Consider the following 19630-nt stretch of genomic DNA (forward strand, 5'->3'; position numbering starts at 1 on the left):
TGCCCTAGCGCCCTGCGCCACCCAGCCTTGCCGTAGGGCTGGCCCTGAGTGTAGCTGTCCTTATGTTCTTGGGAGCCTTCTAGCAGTCAGAAACACAGGATAGGCTCTCTGATGTCAGCCGATTCCCAGGACTAGAGGGATTCAGGGCTGCGGTGCAAGAGGCCTAGTTTGAACTGTCTGCTATACACCCCTCCTTGACCAGGGTCTCGTGGGAGAATCTGTCAATGTTGGGTGTTGTTTTTTCCAGCTTCTTGGTTTCCCCCCATGCTTAGCTTCAGTTCTCCACAATTCCCCATCTCTGTGTGGTCATGGATTTACACCAGCATTTTAGTGCAAATTTCTCCTAAGATACATATATTTGCATGCACCTCACACCTTATTTTCACAAATATATGCACGTTTTCCTGCAACGTGTGCATTTCTGCACAAATCGCCTGACTGGAGAACCGCTTTGTGAGAGTTCGGAGAAGCACGAGTTTCTAAGAAGGGCTGGGTTTCAGTTCATGTATTGTGTTGGAACATGCAGATAGGGTAGATTTGCCTTCAGAAATGAACTGAATTGAATTTCTCCCACCCACCCATCCTCCCCCCCCCCGACACCTACTCAAGGGACATGGGGAACCATCTCTGACTCCTGCTTTGACCCTTTGCGCCTCAGGTAGCAAAGCATCTTAGGTCGACATTGTTTCGGAGCGAAGGAAATGCAATGACAGAGAGAAGGGAATTAATAAGCATGGCTCGCCTCAGCTTCAGCTTCCATTAACATTAACCCGACGCATTGGAAGCGTGCTGCAGTTAGAGAGGTAATTACAATAAACAGATTCCATTTGGAACCCGCAATCCAAATGTGAGTTGGGGGGGGGGGAGAAAGACCTGCATTTGGGAGAATGTTATTTGCCTGGAAAGTCAGAGAGATGTGTTGGCAGGCGATAGCTAGCGGGCCATTCCTCTTTTGAGCTAAATTGTTTTTTCGGCAACTGTGTTATTCTGCCCTCCCCGCCCCCCCACAAATGCATCTTTCGCCTTCTGATAGCTGAATGATGCCACAAGGCTCAAGTGTTGTGTCTGTGATTAAGATGCAATGCCTCTTTCATTCAGAAAGAATAACAGAATTGTAGAGTCGTTAATGAATGTTCCCTGCCCTGTGCCTGATCTGACTTGCGGCAGTTCCCAAACTCTCAGGTGGAAGTCTTCTCCAAGCTCTGATAGCAAAGGACTTTTTTAAAATGGAGATGTTGAAGTTTGGTCGAGGGACATCAGTTTTTGAGCTATGGCCCCGCTCCAAGTGCAAATTTTGACACGGCACCTCCCAGTGATGTGCACCGATGCCAGAAAGCACTTATCGGCAGATTTGCTGCGATGTTTAAGAGGCACTTAGTCTGCGCTTTGGCTAAGAGCCCATCCACGTTTAGTGCATCCAAACCAAATATGGATAGGCCTTGCAGCCCTTGGAGGCACAGCAAATCCTGCCCACCACATGAAACACCACTACATGCAAGGGTTGAAGGAGTTGGATGCGTTTAGCCTGGAAAAGAGGAGGCTGAGAGGAGATATAATGTTGTTGTTGTTTAGTCGTTTAGTCATGTCCGACTAAAATGGATATTTTATAAATGGTGGGATATAAATTTTGATGATGTTGAAGCTTTTGGAGCCGAGGAGGCTGTGATTTGTTGATGCGAAACTAATGCCCCCACTGTGGAAGGACATGTGGATCCAGAATTGGCCTCCACAGTCACTTGTTGTTGTTGTTTAGTCGTTTAGTCATGTCCGACTCTTCGTGACCCCATGGACCATAGCACGCCAGGCACTCCTGTCTTGCACTGCCTCCCGCAGTTTGGTCAAACTGATGTTCGTAGCTTCGAGAACACTGTCCAACCATCTTGTCCTCTGTCATCCCCTTCTCCTTGTGCCCCCCATCTTTCCCAACATCAGGGGCTTTTCCAGGGAGTCTTCTCTTCTCATTAGGTGGCCAAAGTATTGGAGCTTCAGCTTCACGATCTGTCCTTCCAGTGAGCACTCAGGGCTGATTTCCTTCAGAATGGATAGGTTTGATTTCCTTGCAGTCCATGGGACTCTCAAGAGTCTCCTCCAGCACCATAATTCAAAAGCATCAATTCTTCGGCGGTCAGCCTTTTTATGGTCCAGCTCTCACTTCCTTCCTTCATGGATCAATGCCTTGTCGTGGCGAAGGGGCTTGAATAACTCAGAGAAGCTATGTGCTATGCCATACAGGGCCACCCAAGATGGACAGGTCATAGTGGAGAGTGATCCACCTGGAGAAGGAACTGGCAAGCCACTCCAGTATCCCTGTAACTCCATGGACAAAGACAACAGGAGATATAATGGCAATCTTCAAATATCTGAAGGTCTGTTACATGGAAGATGGAGGAAGCTTGCTTTCTCCTGCTCTGGAGGGTAGGACTCAAAGTCACAAGAAAGGAGATACTGACTCAACATCAGGAATAACTTTCTGATGGTAAAGAGAGCTATTCGACAATGGAACGGTCCCCCTCAGGAGGTTGTGGACTCTCCTTCCTGTGAGGTTTTTCAGCAGAGGGTGGGTGGGTCACATGTCATGGATGCTTTAGCTGAGATTACTGCATTTTAGGGGCTCCGACTGGATGACCCTTGGGGTCCCTTCCAACTCTGCAATTCTATGATTATATTATTCTCATCCCCATGGCTGGCTAGGATTATGACCTCTTAGAAAGAAACACGCCATGCCTACTGAAGCACATCAAAGGAGTCCCTTTTCCAGTGATCTTATGCCACGGCACAATATAATTAGTTTTAATCATAGTATTGTCATTTTCCCTCAAACAGAGCGAGCAGAAATGGGGATCAGACATCCAGAATTTAATCGAATAACTTCCCCACATCCATGGAGACAGGCTTTATTTAGATTCAGCTGACCTCCCCGTCAACTCCTCAAACTTAAATGAGCTCTTTTAAAAAAAAAGGTTTGGGGGTTCTTCCCCCCCCCTCAAAAATATCACCTGGTTAATGTTGAAGAGCCTGGCCTTAATTGCTCACCACTGGTAATCAGATCGCCGTAGCTATGGTGATGTCCTTAAATGGAATGGAATGAAAGAGTGGTTACAAAGAATGGCTTTCATTCATTCTGAACAACTTGATGGAGAACCTGATCATTTCATATACCTATTTACTTAAGGTATGATGGATGTCGTTTGTTTTTGTTTTTTTAAAAAACGACAGTGTTATCAATAGGGGCTGACAGCACAAAGTAAAAGAATGGAATGTAGGAAGATAGGAAGCTGCCTTTATAGCAAGTCAGACCATTGGTCAAACCAGCTCACTAACCTCGAGGTTAAAAGTAAAGGTAAAGGGGCCCCTGACCATCAGGTCCAGTCGTGTCTGACTCTGGGGTTGCGGCACTCATCTCGCTCTATAGGCCGAGGGAGCCGGCGTTTGTCCGCAGACAGCTTCCGGGTCATGTGGCCAGCATGACAAAGCTGCTTCTGGCGATCCGGAGCAGTGCACAGAAACACCGTTTACCTTCCCGCCGGAGCGGTCCCTATTTATCTACTTGCACTTTTGGGATGTGCTTTGGAACTGCTAGGTGGGCAGGAGCTGGGACCGAGCAACGGAAGCTCACCCCGTTGCAGGGATTTGAACCGCCGACCTTCTGATCAGCAAGCCCTAGACACTGTGGTTTAACCCACAGTGCCACCTGGGTCCCAGATAACTGCAACACATTGCGCATGGAGCTGCCTCTGAAGCTTGCCAGCCGGAGACATTAGTCGCCAAACCTGGCGATCAGGCATCCCCACTTCCTCGCTAAAGGCTGGCTGCTTGTCATGACATGTGACTGGCGCCCGGTTAGTTTCGAATGCTATTAGCCATACACGAAGTAGCTTGGGATGTATTGCAAAGACTTAGCTTTTTGCCCAGGCTGTCCCTGACCCATGAGTGCTTTATTATTATTATTATTCATTAGCATCCTCCGAATTAATTTCCTTTTGGTGTTGTATGCTTTTATACCACCATTTTACTGGGTTTGTGTTGTATTTTTCCCCCCAACGATGCTCTCTGTTGCTTCTGTGTTGTACACCACTTAGAGAGGCTTGAAATATTAAGCACTTTATAATTGCTTTTAAATAAATAAGTGACATGGGGTAAACATGATACGGACTTATTCGAAATGTGAAACGGAGATACCACATAGTGATTCTACAGGGTTACCCGAGCTTATTCTGAAGCATAACTAAACACACCAGAGCATTGACTTTGGTCACTTGCCATCTTTTGAAAGCTGGTTAGGTTTGGAGATCTTGTAAGCACTTATCTTTTTGCCCAGGCTTTCCCTTGACCCTGTTTTATTATGTGTGCAAATAAAGTCATTTCTCATTAAAAGGCAAACAAAATCAAACTTCTCCCCACCCCAAAAGAAAACTAGTATGGCTCCCCAAAACAGATTTTGCCCTGGTGCCTCTCTGTTATGGGCCTGGTCTTAGTGATGTCTAGTGAAGATATCTGAAGGCAGCCCTGTTTGGGGAAGTTTTTAATGTCTGAACATTTTATCATGTTTTTAATACTCTGTTGGGAACCGCCCAGAGTGGCTGGAGAAACCCAGCCAGATGGGTGGGGTATAAATAATAAAATTATTGTTGTTGCTGTTGTTGTTATAGGTGGCGCCAGAGCCAGTGAAAGGTGGAGCCAACTAATTTTGCTCCCATCCACATCCCTGTTAAGTTCTATGAGGGCAACCCTGGGACTAAGGAGGAAGAGGAGGAAGCTGACTGGTTGCAAGCAGACAAAAAGGCAGTCGGGTGAGGGCAGAATAAGGCTCCATTTGCTCTAATCGATCACCTTCTGCTGCCTGAAAGTTGCAGCTTCTGCAAGTAGGAGATCCCAGAGATCTTGGCAAGAGGACAGTAGACATTGTCCCAGTACCCTGGCGTTCCTCCATGTAGGATAACTATTGTCTGTCTGCATAAATTTCTCCCACAGTTTCCAGCGGCACAGATTACTTTGCCCTGGCGTTTGGCTAGGCTCCACAGGCCACTCATTCTGGAACAGTGGAGGGAGGGAGGGAGCGAAATGATTGGCTTTAATGGGATTACTCTGGAGCAAATGAGCCTAACAGCTCTGGGTGACCTCATTTGTTTTTGCAGCATGTTCTGCCTGCATGTTGCAGCCTCTTGAGGAGGCGGGGTGTTTTTTACGGGATGGCTTCGTTTCAGGGGTGGGTGGAGTGAATGATTTGCTTTAAAAATAGCATTTGGGTAGCCTTGCAAATGCATTATTGATAACCACTTGCATTTATTATAGCCAAGGAGTGCTTGCAAACAGCGTCTTCATTAAGGGCTCTTCCAGTTGGTGGGAGGGGGGGAAAGGAGGGTTTTCATTTTCATTTAATTCTTTGGCATTGTATCCAATTCTTAGTTGTCAGAAAACAACTTTTGGCAGAATTTGAGGTGGGCTTTTCTGGTGTTGCCTTTTTTGGTGGGGAACAAAAGTGAATTGCAGAGGCAGGGGTGAAATACCCTACACATTCTTGTGTTCTCCTTGTAGCTCACATCTCCCCCCCCCCCACACACACACCATTTTTATTCTCCAGCAAAGTTCCAGAATGATGCTGCAACATTTAATGTCATCCAAACCCATAGTCAGAAGGAGGCAGGAGAAAGAGTGGCTATCATTTTTCCCCCCACCAAATGCGACTCACAACAATGCTTCATTGTGCTGTATTGTAGCATCTTTCCAGGCATAGCACTGTGGTCTAAACCACTGAGCCTCTTGGGCTTGCCGATCAGAAGGTCGGCGGTTCGAATCCCTGCGACGGGGTGAGCTCCAGTTGCTCAGTCCCAGCTCCTGCCAACCTAGCAGTTCGAAAGCACATTTCATGATGCAAAACTCCTTTTGCTTCTCTTGAAATTTCAGGGAAATCTGATTGGTTAGGCTGGGTAGCAGAAGGATGTTGCCATGCTCACTGTGATCCCCAGTTGGCTGGGATTGTCCATGTGCCTATTTCTGGGAGGAAGACTTAGAAAAGCACTGTGCCAAAGCAGAGGAGAAACAAAGTGAATAAATATGAACAACAACAACAACAACAACGATGATGAGAATGTATGCTAAATTTGCAAGAGCAAGGAACATCTTCCTCCAGCACTGCTTTTGGCCAGGAAAAAAGAGGGGCAAACATTCACCACAGCTTTCATGCATTTTTTAACCTTTATGCCATTCCTGCTAGTCCCGGCTCTAGGTGTAGTCCTGGTGGTGCGGGGCGCCAGGGCGCTGGACCAGCGAAGCCGCGCTGCGTGCTGCAAGGGCGGGGGTGCCGGAGTGATCTCCGCGCCTCAGCGCCAGGGCGCCCGACCTGCTTGAGACGGCCCTGATTCCTGCATTGTAGGAGGTTGGACTAGATGTCCCTTGGGTTCTTTCCAACTCTACAATTCTACAATTCTACACCACAGAATATAGGTGAGGCTTATGCTAAATCATGATTCCATAGACTAGCCATGCCAGAGACGCTTTCAGTTAGAAGCTGTCCCCTTTGGAAAATCAGCCTTCCCAGAAGCCTTGTCTCCTGTGGAATTCATTCCCAATGCGTTCTGAACCAAAATACAGAACTTTTACGGTTCAAACACCAGTAAATGATAGCTGATAGCGATTGTCAGCATTGTCTAATAAAGAAAATTGGGCACTCTTGTCTTCGGACATTGAGGCCCTTTTGAGTTGGTTTCGGGTTCTGTGGAGGTATCTTCCTTCTTCCACCTTCTGAATCCTGTAGTTTAATGCAGCTCAAATGCAGATAATTGAGTCAGTGGTAGGTGAGTGGATCAAAGGGGTGTTGTGTACAAAGGTTGCTAGATCCCTTTGTTGTAAGATGCTTGCCTTCTCCTCCCGGAATGGATGTCCCTTGTTTCGACACTCTTCATTTCCAAGGGACATAAATGGATGCCTCTTATACATAATAGATGCTCCTTGTTTATTTCATAGGGCATAATGGATGTCAAGCACCACAGCTCTAAAGTATCCCTTTATTATGAATTTTTGATCTGGCAGCCCTTGGGGCACATAACCTCTTGGTTTCACGCTTCACACTTTACTCTGAACAGGAGGAAGTTCCAGGACAGCCTTACGGGGTTGGCTTTCGATACGAGGAAAGGCCAGACACTGACAAGACATTCTGCGTTGGCGCATGGGTTTGTACACAAATACTGGGATTGAAGGGACCCAGGTGGTGCTGTGGTTAAACCACTGAGCCTAGGGCTTGCTGATCAGAATGTTAGCGGTTCGAATCCCTGTGACGGGGTGAGCTCCCGTTGCTTGGTCCCAGCTCCTGCCAACCTAGCAGTTCGAAAGCACATCAAAATGCAAGTAGATAAATAGGAACCGCTACAGCGGGAAGGTAAACGGCATTTCCATGTGCTGCTCTGGTTTGCCAGAAGCGGCTTTGTCATGCTGGCCACATGACCTGGAAGCTATACGCCGGCTCCCTCGGCCAACAATGCGAGATGAGCGCGCAACCCCAGAGTCAGTCACGACTGGACCTAATGGTCAGGGGTCCCTTTACCTTTACCTTACTGGGATTGAATCATAGAATTGTAGAGTGGGAAGGGACCCCATAGGGTTCTCTAGTCCAACCCCCTGCAATGCAGGAATATCAGCTCAAGCATCCACGACAAATGGCCACCCAACCTCTGCTCGAAAACCTCCAAGGAAGAGTTTGACCATGTGGGAAGGAAATAGGTTACACTGGTAAGCCAAACTCTAATGAAACAGTCTCTCTCCAATTCCTTAAGATCCTTCTTTAAAAGAGCCCATGGAAATACATTGGCAGTTTCCCAGATTCTTTAGTCTGCCTCCCCCCAAATCTTCTTATGCACATTTAAGGGATTAAGATCACACTTTTCCCCACCAGTATGCATGCGTGTCTCACCAGGCATCCGCCATGTGGGCACAGCATTTCAGAAGAGGGCATCTGCATGCAATATCTAACATTTTTTTAATTTATGCATTTGACTGATCATACGCCCAGTGACGAGAGTCCTCCGGGCGATTGAGAAAGCAGAAACAAATTAAAAGTCGCAGTCGAAGTAAGGCAAGCATTTAAGAAGCAGCAAATGAAACGACTATAAAATCAAAAACAAATTCCTTTGGAACAGAGATCATCAAGAGATTAAAAGATTGCTGCAATGGTCAGCTGGAATAGAGAGGCGAAAAGATAAACATTTCACAAAGCTGAACGGCTGTGCCAAAACCAGAGTTTAATGTACAGCCGACCTTGGAATGCAAGCAAGATTCACTGCCGGCGAGATTCACTGTTTTGTCTGTGAAAGGTCTGGGGATCTGTATTTTGGTCATGTTCAGTTACGGTGCAGTATCGCAGGACTATGAGCAGGGCTTCTGTGAAGGCTGAAGTTCTACAGGTGCAACTGCTTCGATCTCAGTTTGGCATCACTGGGACGAAATAATAGCTAATGGGCACCCCCCCCCCCTTGGAGGCAAAAGAGTCTCTGACCTGGATGAAACGTGGAGCCGCTGGAGACAAGTGGAAGTTTGTGTGCAGCCAGTGAAGTATGCCTACAAACAGCCAGTTCTTTAATCTCAGCATGTGAAAGTTGAAAGAGAGAAAGATCAGTTTTACAGAGCAGAAATGCTGGCTCTGGTTGACGCGGTATATGCAGCGAAGAGAGGTCAAAACGCAAAATTCAGATTTTCAATAATGCGTCCGTCTCTCAGTCATCCTGAACAAACTCCTCATTGTGTGCACATAACAAATGGACTTTTCTTCCATATTGGGCTGCAAGGCTCCTTTGTTGTCTTTCTTTCTTCCTCCCCACCCCCCACCCTTTCCAGAGCAAACTTATTTGTTGTCAACAGAGCCAGGGGGAGGATATATTTAAAAAACCCAACCTATCGCTTTCCCTCTGTTTGCGTTCCCATGTGTCTCCTTTATGTCAACCCGGGCCATTGATAGAGTGCAGGATCTTGTTCCAGACCCTTATCTGGCTCCTGTTTGGCTTTGCTCTCTCCCTGCGCCCCACCCCCGCTGTGCTCTCCACCGCAACAACTCAGCTGTCCGTCTCTCCCTGTGACCTTGCACTGGGAAGCCATTCTGTCCCTTCCCAGTGCCGGAAACTGACTTCTCCCCTCTCATCAGCTCAGTGCGCAAAGAGCCTAGACTTTTGCCCCTGGGCTCCGTCACCGCCACGTTGGTATCGACACCGACAGCAGAGAGAACGTCTAGGCAGCAGCTTCCTGGGCTTGGGCTGCGATATTATCAAGGCCATCAGCTTGAGTAAGCTGTAACCACGGAGTCCCGTTACAACCTTCCATTCCCAGCCCGTATTAGGACACCAGGTCAGTCCCTTTGTGGCAGGCCTTGTAAGAAAGCACTGTCCTTGATAGGAGGGTGATAAATGAAGCTGATACTTCCTGCTGTACTTTGCATGGCACATATAAAATTACTGGCTGGGCTGAAGATGCTTTGTGATACAGTTGCGTCGGGAAACCAGGCAAGACTGGGACTAAAGAACATGCTTGCAATGAATGGCCTTTGCTCTCGGGGAAGAGCTGTAGTTCAATGGCACTGATCCTGGTTTTCATGCAGAAGGTCCCAGGTTTGATCCTCAGCATCTCCTGCTAGGACTGGGAGTGTCTCCCACCTGAAATGTTGGAGACACTCCTCTATTGCTACATTCAGGGGTCAGCAAACTTTTTCAGCAGGGGGCCGGTCCACTGTCCCTCAGACCTTGTGGGGGGCCGGACTATATTTTGAAAAAAAATATATGAATGAATTCCTATGCCCCACAAATAACCCAGAGATGCATTTTAAATAAAAGAACACATTCTACTCATGTAAAAACATGCTGATTCCCAGACCATCTGCGGGCCGGATTTAGAAGGTGATTGTGCTGCATCCGGCCCCGGGGCCTTAGTTTGGGGACCCCTGTAATGTAGGGGGTTGGACTAGATGACCCTTGGAATTTTATGACTCTGGGGGTTTTTTGCATAGTTTTAATTTTCAGGTTGTATAAAAAAAAACCTGCTGTTGCCTTTTTAACATTCTAAAGCTGAGATAGTCAACATGGTGCCATTCAGACATTGACTACAACTCCCATGAGCCCCACCACCAAGGCCAATGCTCAGGGATTATGGGGGTTGTAGTCCAGCAAAATCCGGAGGGCACTGTGTGGAACAAAGGCTCAAAAGCTGTTTTCTTCTCAGTTCACTCACTTTGCTTGCAAGGCAGTCAACTAACCAGGCCAGACACCTTTGGATGCTCATATGGCTGCTATCGTTGTGGGTTTTTTTAAACACCATACGCTTGTAACAAAGTTGAAACATAGTCCGTGTGTTACCCATTTGTTGCATCAGTTATCTCTTCCTGCTTTACTCCAGAGGACCACACATGTCCAAAGGGAGCGGCAAGTCTTCACAAACATTCCCATATGGCTCTGGAGGTAAACCACAGCCTCACTGTCAATTTTGTAAAAAAGATGGGAGGGGAGATAAAGCGTTTCACTTCCATGACCAAGACCTGGGGAGAGGGAATTCCACACTGGGGTTGGATCCGTGCTGGATTTACGTATAAGCTAAACAAGCTACAGCTTAGGGCCCCACTCTCTTGGGGGCCCCCCAAAAAATATTAAAGGAAAAACCTGTACATTTCCAAAATATAAGGTAAAAAACAAATAAAATAAAACCTACATACAGCAACAGTGTTTTGTGTTGTGTAGGCTCCTATGATGTAAGTCATGGGCCCCGCCTGCTAGCCTGCTCCCTAAAATAGAACTGTTTTGCTCATTTCTATATACAGTATAGGGTGCCTACATTCTGCATGGACTGATTGCAAGGCAACATGTGCAAATGGCTTGAGATACCTACTAGGTCTATAAATTACCATATAGCATATATTCAACACTCAAAACAGTGACAATTTGTTGTTGACAAAGGACAGCTGGACATATAAAGGGCCCCATTACCTTCAGTAGTTTAGGGCCTCATCAAACCTCAATCCAGCCCTGGGTTGGATGACCACCTAGCAGGGGTCTTGTGGCACTGAACTTCCTGCACTAGCTGGGAGTTGCTGTCCAATGATAAGTTAAAGCATCTGCTTCTCACACAGAAGGTCCCTGGTTCAATCCTTGGAGAGCCACTGTCATTCATTGTAGATACTACTGAGCTCAATGGACCAATGGCAGTTTCCTACATTTTTTAAATTGCAGCACAATTTTGAGGAACCTAAAAGAAGTCTGCTGGATCAGGCCAATGGCTCATGTAATGCAGCATTCTCTTCTTACATGCTTCACATTAAGAAGGTCCCGTGTTCTCCAAGAAGGGCTGAAAGAGACCCACTTCACACGTTGGAGAGTGCCTACCAATCAGTGTAGACTACCCTGAAGTAGATGGTCCATAGCTGCCAAGTTTTCCCTTTTCTCGCGAGGAAGCCTATTCAGCATAAGGGAAAATCCCTTAAAAAAAGGGATAACTTGGCAGCTATGAGATGGTCTAATGCAGGCATCCCCAAACTGCGGCCTTCCAGATGTTTTGGCCTACAACTCCCATGATCCCTAGCTAACAGGACCAGTGGTCAGGGATGATGGGAACTGTAGTCCAAAACATCTGGAGGGCCGAAGTTTGGGGATGCCTGGTCTAATGGGTTCAACTTGGTCTGACTCAGCTTCCTATTTATGTTCCTAACTATGATTTTATGAGGGGATTCCATTACCGGATACCAAAACGTCAGGTTCCATCACTTCTTGACAAGCATTGAACATCCCTTATGGCACAGGTGTTGTACCCTCCAAGTCTCCCCCTTCGACCCTCTTTCCTCATGGTTAAAAAGCAAGTGAAGACTTCTCTGCTCCGTAAGATAGTGCTGTGGCTCATTTCCCTTTGTTAGATAAAATATATATAAAAAAGTACCCTGCGTTTCTGTGCTCCTTGGAAATGGCATCTAACAGCAGTAAAAAGTGGGGAAAGTGCACCAAGAACACAATAAAATTGTGGGCCTTCAATTACAGGAAGGAAAGAGCAAAACAGAAGCTAGCTAAAGCTCAGGAACATGGGACGAAGCAGAGAGAGAGAGAGAGAGAGAGAGAGAGAGAGAGAGAGAGAGAGAGAGAGAGAGAGAGAATCAATCAACCCATTGGTCTAAAAATATGAGGCCATTTAGTGGAAGGCCAGTCACAAGGCCTTCAGTGGAGTCACTGCTCCCTCAACCTGTAGTCTCCCCCCAGGGAGCCCCCACCTGCCTGCCTTCTTACTTCCATCAGATTTGAAGGACGCATCCCAGCCAGGCAAAAAACACCGAAGCAGAGGTGCTGTCTTGTGCCCAAGACTTGTGCCCAAGGTTTTTGCCTGGCTGGGCATGTGTAACTTCTGCCACACGGTGCGCGTGCGATATCAGGCACATGTTGCATGTGTGTGATGCCATAGATGTGCGACGTTGCATCATTGAGAGGAGACCGAGCATGGCGTGGCTTCAGTGGCCGGTGGCTCCTTCTCTCTCACGCTCTGGAGAGAACCCAGGCTGTGTTTGGCTCTGCACTCAGCCTCCTCCACCCCCTCAACATTGAGGGGGGCTGGCCCCCTGCCAACACATGTTGAGGGGGCCGAAGATACATCGCCCCTGTAGAGTTGGTGCGTCTGCACTCAAGGAAGGTCTATAGTGGTGCTTGCGTGGGGTGTGGCTTGTGAGGGGAGTGGCCTGGAGAAAGGGTGTGGCCTGGGGAAAAGGGGAGTGGCTACATAGTGGGTGGCCTGACGGGCGCATCCTAAATGCTGTATAAAGAGAACTGGAGGGGCTCTGGGGCCTGGGCTTCACCATCTCTGTTTCAGCCTCCCTTTGCTCTGCTTCCCCCATGTCAGAAAATGAAACTAGGAGAGGAAGTGAGGACCGGTCTGAATTTTGCTCGTGTTCTGCGGTTACAGAACCCCATGAGACGCCATTACAATGATTTCTCACGGCATTGCCTGACAGCTCCGGAGAGGGAAACACTAAACTCGCTACCGGAGAGACGGCCCCCCGCTTTTGATTTTTAAACGCAAGTTGTCTGCTTTTTCGGAGCCGGCCGGTGCAATGATTTCCCTGTGCGATGTAATCTGGTTTATAGATCTTTATAAGGGTTTTTATGGCAGCACTTGATTATGCAGTGTCCCAAATGATTTATCAAAGGAGCTGATGTAAAAGGCCAGCAAGAAATGCCGGGGAAATTAAGTACCTAATTCTTTCTGGGAAGTAAACAAACAGCTGGAGTCTCGGGAAACTCGGGACCCCAGTCTGGGAGCAGGAAGCAACTTCTCGCTTCCCTCTCCCAAGTGACGTTCCTTTGTGTTCAGTAAAAATGTTTAACTCAGCATGGACAGGAGGCAGGTGAAAAGATTACAAGAGGGAAACAAAGTGCATGTCAGCATCCCTTAATTAAGAGATGGGAAACCTTTTTCTTCAAAGGCCACAGGGCATTCTTCGTGGTGGCCCCTAAATTGTGGAACTTGCTCCCCACAGAGGCACATCTGGCACCGTCATTGCACAGCTTAGGCACTCGAAGTGTATATTTTTAGGACTTGCCTTATTTTTCTGGCTGTAAATTGTTTTAAACTCTTCTTAATGCTATGTTTTGATGTTGTAACCTGCCCTGGAACGATAGGGTGAAGGGCAGGGAAATGATATCAATAATGGTCACGTTAAGGATACACCAAAAATTCTAACCTGGCTGACCCAACTTGGTATACTTGTAATCCAGGTAATAATGAGAAGCACCCTAAATTTTAGTGTGTTTCTGTAGTGCAATTTAGAACAGGAAAATGCACCCTCTTCTTCAAAAACTTCATTGTACTCCAGTACATCAAGGACATTACTCTTTCTAAATTTGGGGAAATATTTCTTTATCATGGTTTCCACTACTCCACCTTCCTCACCCCCCCCCCAAAAAAAACCCCTCTGGTGGCTGCTGTCATCTGCTCCCAGGTTGTCTTTCAGTATAATGAAATATTAACTTAATACATTTTTCTTTTCTGCAACTGGGATATATGCAGAAATATCGATTCAGACCAGGCGAGACAGTATGTTGTTCGTATAATATAGTATTTCATGGGGATGACATGAGGGTAAGTGCATGGGAAAGCGAAGTATTTATGGCCATGCACGGAATATAAAGATGGATTTGTACATTTGTTAGTGCAAAACCAAGGCCTCCTGCATTGCTTTTCTGAGCGTATTAGTCACTAATCCCTTTCCCAGTGAGTCTTCTTGTAGAAAAGCAAAGAGAAACCGTTCTCCAGGCTATTGATTTTCCTGTAACCCAACCTTTTGCAGTAGCTTTTAGAATTTGCTATCTTGATACTGCTGCATCTTAAGCTAAGAACATTTCCCCCCTTTAAAAAAACAACAACCTGTGGCCCAATTGGGCTGCTGCTGGATCAGACCAGTGGCCCATCTGGGCCAGCATCCTGTCCTCACAGTGGACAACTGAGTGCCTACAAAAAGCCCACAAGATGGAACTGAATGTGACCGCGCTTTGCCCCTTGTCATTCCCAACAATGAGTTTGGGAAGGTAGGCAGAACATTGCCATAACGGCCAGTAGCCATTGTCCGCCTTTGCCCTCCATGAATTTGCCGAATCCCCTTTGGAAGCCATCCAAGTTTATGCCCATCAATTCCGTAATTTACCTATGCACTGGTTGAAGAGGGGCTGTCTTTTGCATGTCCTGAATCTTCTGACATTTAGTTGCATTGGATGGCCCTGAGTTCTGGTATTAAAACAGGGGGAGAAAAGCTTTCTTGGCTTTCTCTATCCTGTGCATAATGGCATACACCTGTATCATATCCCCAAATTACATTCCTAGCTTCAAACCCAGGTTTGAGTGTTGGGAGAACACACTCCCTCCTTTTCCCTTGGACCCAGAGATCCTGACTCATTTCAAACCAGAGCTACCCCTTGCATCCAAACCAAGGAATACTCAGGATTTGATTTGAGTTCGCAGAGCTGAAGTGGCACAGTCAAGCGAGTGCAACAATTTCCTCTGTCAAATCGAAGCTTGATTTCTGCGTAGCGCAGCCTAGCAATTAACGTTGTCACCTTAGTTCCCTCTGTAATAAGTGCCACATTCGTAGGGAGAGTTGGTCCCGCCCCCAAAGGATGTTACGAAAAATAGGAAGATGCCTTTGGTTTCCATTTTTATAGGTTTTAATTGTGTTGCATGGGGTAGATCGGTTGTAGGACCTGTTCCAGGGTCTCTGGAACCAGCCAAAACGGGAGCCAAAAAATGCATGCATGCAGAAGTAGGGACATTGTGCAAGCAGTACAATCATGCAAGACCACTAGATTCTGCTGTTGGTGATTTCCTTGCTTGTGAAGGCGCCCATATAGTTCTTGGCATTTTGGGGCGGGTGCGTGAGAGCGAAGCTGTGGTCCAAGGAAACTTGTCGGCATTGCCTTGCAGACATGCTGCGGTTTGTTCCTGTGCTTCCAATTAAGGGAAGCAAATGGCGATATTCAAATAGAGGGGAAGGGAAGTGCTGGGCAACCTTTTCCCTTTGATCAGATGCTAGCGGTGTTTTGTTTTCTGCTTTTTTAAAGCCTGATTAGCTAGCTCTTTAAACCCAGAGCAGAAGCGCTTGCAGTGGTGGGTCGGACAGCACAATTTATTTATTTATTTTTAAAAAATAACATATGGGGAAAAGCATTGTGTAATTTCTCACAGCCGGAGATTTGGCTGAAAGGTTGTTTACACACCCTTCAATCCAAACGGGAAAGGCCTTTTTTATTTGATCATCTCTGGTTCGGAAACAGGCATGATGTTGCAGCCGCCTCCAGCACAAAATACACCTTGCAGACCTGAAACAACTAGTGGCACCTCATTATTATTAAAGCCAGGGGATGATCGTTAGTTTGTTTGTTTCGTATTGCCTACTGGGAGGTGGGTTGAAAATTTGGGGCATTTCCCCCCCTGCCTTACAGCAATCTTGAAGCAACCTTCCTTAGCCAGGGGCTGCTCCCCTGGATGGACATCATCTTCCAGCAGCCCTGGCTAGCATGCCCAGTGGTCAGGGACAATGGGAGTTGGAGCCCAGCAATGGAGGGAGAGCATGAGCCTGGAGAAGAATCATAGAATCATAGAATCATAGAGTTGGAAGAGACCACAAGGGCCATCCAGTCCAACCCCCTGCCAAGCAGGAAACACCATCAAAGCATTCCTGGCAGATGGCTGTCAAGCCTCTGCTTAAAGACCTCCAAAGAAGGAGACTCCACCACACTCCTTGGCAGCAAATTCCACTGCCGAACAGCTCTTACTGTCAGGAAGTTCTTCCTAATGTTTAGGTGGAATTTTCTTTCTTGTAGTTTGAATCCATTGCTCCGTGTCCGCTTCTCTGGAGCAGCAGAAAACAACCTTTCTCCCTCCTCTATATGACATCCTTTTATATATTTGAACATGGTTATCATATCACCCCTTAACCTTCTCTTCTCCAGGCTAAACATACCCAGCTCCCTAAGCCGTTCCTCATAAGGCATCGTTTCCAGGCCTTTGACCATTTTGGTTGCCCTCTTCTGGACACGTTCCAGCTTATCAGTATCCTTCTTGAACTGTGGTGCCCAGAACTGGACACAGTACTCCAGGTGAGGTCTGACCAGAGCAGAATACAGTGGTACTATTACTTCCCTTGATCTAGATGCTATACTCCTATTGATGCAGCCCAGAATTGCATTGGCTTTTTTAGCTGCTGCATCACACTGCTGACTCATGTCAAGTTTGTGGTCTACCAAGACTCCTAGATCCTTTTCACATGTACTGCTCTCAAGCCAGGTGTCTCCCATCCTGTATTTGTGCCTTTCATTTTTTTTGCCCAAGTGTAGTACTTTACATTTCTCCTTGTTAAAATTCATCTTGTTTGCTTTGGCCCAGTTGTCTAATCTGTTAAGGTCATTCTGAAGTGTGATCCTGTCCTCTGGGGTGTTAGCCACCCCTCCCAATGAAGACTATCTCGAGGTGCAACACTCTTTGAAGTGTGTGATGGAGAGCCCTGGTAGATCAGGCTGTTGCCTAGCCCAGCATCCTGTTCTCACAGTGGCCAATCAGGTGCCCGTGACAAGCAGGACTTGAATGTGGTTTCTTGCAACAGGTATTCAGACACAAGGCTGCCTCTGACATGGATGCAGTGAAAGCACTTGGTTAGTGAATACCAAAGCAGAAACCAATTCTCAGGATTAGGCTGAGCCAATTCAAGGGTAGGGCTGGCCGATATAGCCATATGTCATCCAAAACAAGTCTGAAGTTCATATCGTGATATTGGTTTCATAGTTTTTGAACTGGCAATATATTGCAAATCAATGATGTGTATGCTCTGCAAAAATCACAATGTTGAAGCCAGCCAATGCCTCTCCATAGCTCCATCCTTATTTCAGGCATTGTGGTAGATCAGTATCTCACGATGTCATAGCTGCCAAGTCTCCCGTTTTCCCCAGGAAACTCCCGTTTTTCCAGCTGTCCCCAGCCGAAAAAAATGGATTTTTTTTGTTTTCCCCCGGTTTATTCTGGCGCACCCACACAAAATGTTTTGAGGAGGAAGCAATGCAGGGCCATTGAGGGGCACAACCTGGGGATAGGGGGCATGGCCTGGGAAAGGGTGTGATCCGGAAACGTCCCAAGGGCCATAGAGAGAGGGTGGCATTTGTCTACTTTCCCCCTTCCCTGGTCCTTGCTGCAACCAAGCAAGCCTCTGAGGCCCAAATGAACATACAGTCCTCAAGAATTCTGCAGCCTTGCTCCCAGGCGAAGAAGTTCCCTTCTCCAAGGCCTGTGACACAGTCCTTACTCACAGCTGCTTGTCTTCTCCGGTTTAGGGTGATGTCACGGGTGCTACATAACCATGCGATGACTCACGGCGTTGGCTACGTGATGACTCACAAAAGCTGCCTTCCAGTATCCACTTAAACCTGTAAGTAAACCTCAGATGAGCTCAGAGGGGACTGATCTCTGAGTAGGATTGTGCTGTGAGACAACTGATGGGGACGACAGTGGAAATGTGCAGAAGTGTTCCTGCCTCTCACTACGGCCATTGATAACCTTAACCCCCCCACATGAATCCTTCACACCAGAGAACCCAAATAAACACAGGGTGGCAATAACACATTGACTTGACTGCAGACACGCAGCACTGTTGAGCATGTGCTAACTACGTATTCCTTGTGGCTGGATATTATTAGATATTTATTTGTACCCTGCCTTTCTCTGACAGGGACTCAAGGTGAAACAGTTAAAAGCATGGAGGTGAGGGGGACAATAGCTAAAAAAATAATGAAGCACTTGTATTCCAGGCCCTAAGAGATCTACCCAGTGCATTGTCTACCCAGCATGCACTGTTGATCCTGAGCATTGTTTGCTGTTTCCTGCATGCCTTGCCTGCTTCCTAGAATCCTAGACTCATAGAGTTGGGATCCTGAGGGTCATCTACTCCAACCCCCCTGCGATGCAGGAGTTTGCAATGCAGGACCCTGAGATAAAGAGTCTCATGCATGGCAAGCATGTTCTGTAACCTTTCTTCTTTGACAATCACTCATAACTGAGTAATATTGTCTTCCATAAACACGGTCTTAGCAGTGAGTCGGTAAGTGACTGTGGAGGCCAGTTCTAGATCCACACGTCCTTCCGCAGTGGGGACATAGGTTTCTGGGTGGGAGTTGATCAAGGTGAGGGTTTGCCAAGCATGTCTTCCTCTTAGCATGTTTCTCCCTTTCATCCCGAGTTTGAGCATCTTCAGTGTCCATGACACCTTTGGTAAAGGCTGTTCTCCAATTGGAGCACTCGCAGGCCAGTGTTTCCCAGTTGTCGGTGTTTATACTACTTTTTTTTTTTTACATTTGCCTTGAGAGAGTCTTTAAACCTCTTTTGTAGACCACCAGCATCACGATTTCCATTATTAAGTTTGGAATAGAGTAGTTGCTTTGAAAGACAATAATCAGGCATCCGAACAACATGACCAGTTCATCGAAGTTGATGTTGAAGAACCATTGCTTCAACACTTGTCATCTTTGCTTCTCCCAGTACACTGGCATTAGTTCACCTGTCTTCCCAAATGATATGCATTTTTTTTAATGGAATCTTTCAAGGAGTTGTAGATGCCGTTTATAAGTGATAGAAGCCTACAGTAAGGTTTGCAGTACAATAGCTTTGTAAACAGGCATTTTGGATTCCTTGAGAATGTCCCAGTTCACAAACACTCCACACTTCATTCGGGAGAAAGTTGCACTCACAGAGCTAAGGCAATGCTGGATTTCATCATCAATGTTGACCCTTGTGGAAAGATAGCTGCCCACGTAGGAGAAGTGATCAACGTTTTCCAACGTTACACCTTTGAGTTGGGTTTGTGGCGCTGCAGAGGGTTTTTTGTGCTTGTTTGTGCAGCACTTTGGTTTTTTGGATGTTGAGCAATAGGCCAAGCTTTTCGTAAGCTTCTGCAAAGCTATTTAGGGTGGTTTGGAGCATGCACACACTACGTTGTCATCAGCATATTGAAGCTCTAAGACAGAAGTTATGGTAACCTTATTCTTTGCTTTCAGCCTTCTCAAGTTAAAGACCTTTCCATCTGTTGGATATATGGTTTCTTCTCCCCCAGTGGGGAGTTTCCTTTCAACAATGTATAGGATCAGGGGAATGA

General features: G+C 46.8%; 1 protein-coding gene across 1 annotated transcript in view; it reads left to right on the plus strand.

The window, feature by feature from the left end:
• The window catches only part of TENM4 (teneurin transmembrane protein 4), a 1459233-nt gene that overhangs the window by 879040 nt on the left and 560563 nt on the right, over positions 1–19630 (plus strand). Inside the window, exon 5 of the mRNA XM_060274010.1 lies at positions 17817–17911. The gene's annotated coding sequence lies outside the window, so the exon portion shown is untranslated. The remainder of the gene's footprint in view (positions 1–17816; positions 17912–19630) is intronic.

Source organism: Zootoca vivipara, chromosome 4, assembly GCF_963506605.1.
Source record: "Zootoca vivipara chromosome 4, rZooViv1.1, whole genome shotgun sequence".
Taxonomy (NCBI): domain Eukaryota; kingdom Metazoa; phylum Chordata; class Lepidosauria; order Squamata; family Lacertidae; genus Zootoca; species Zootoca vivipara.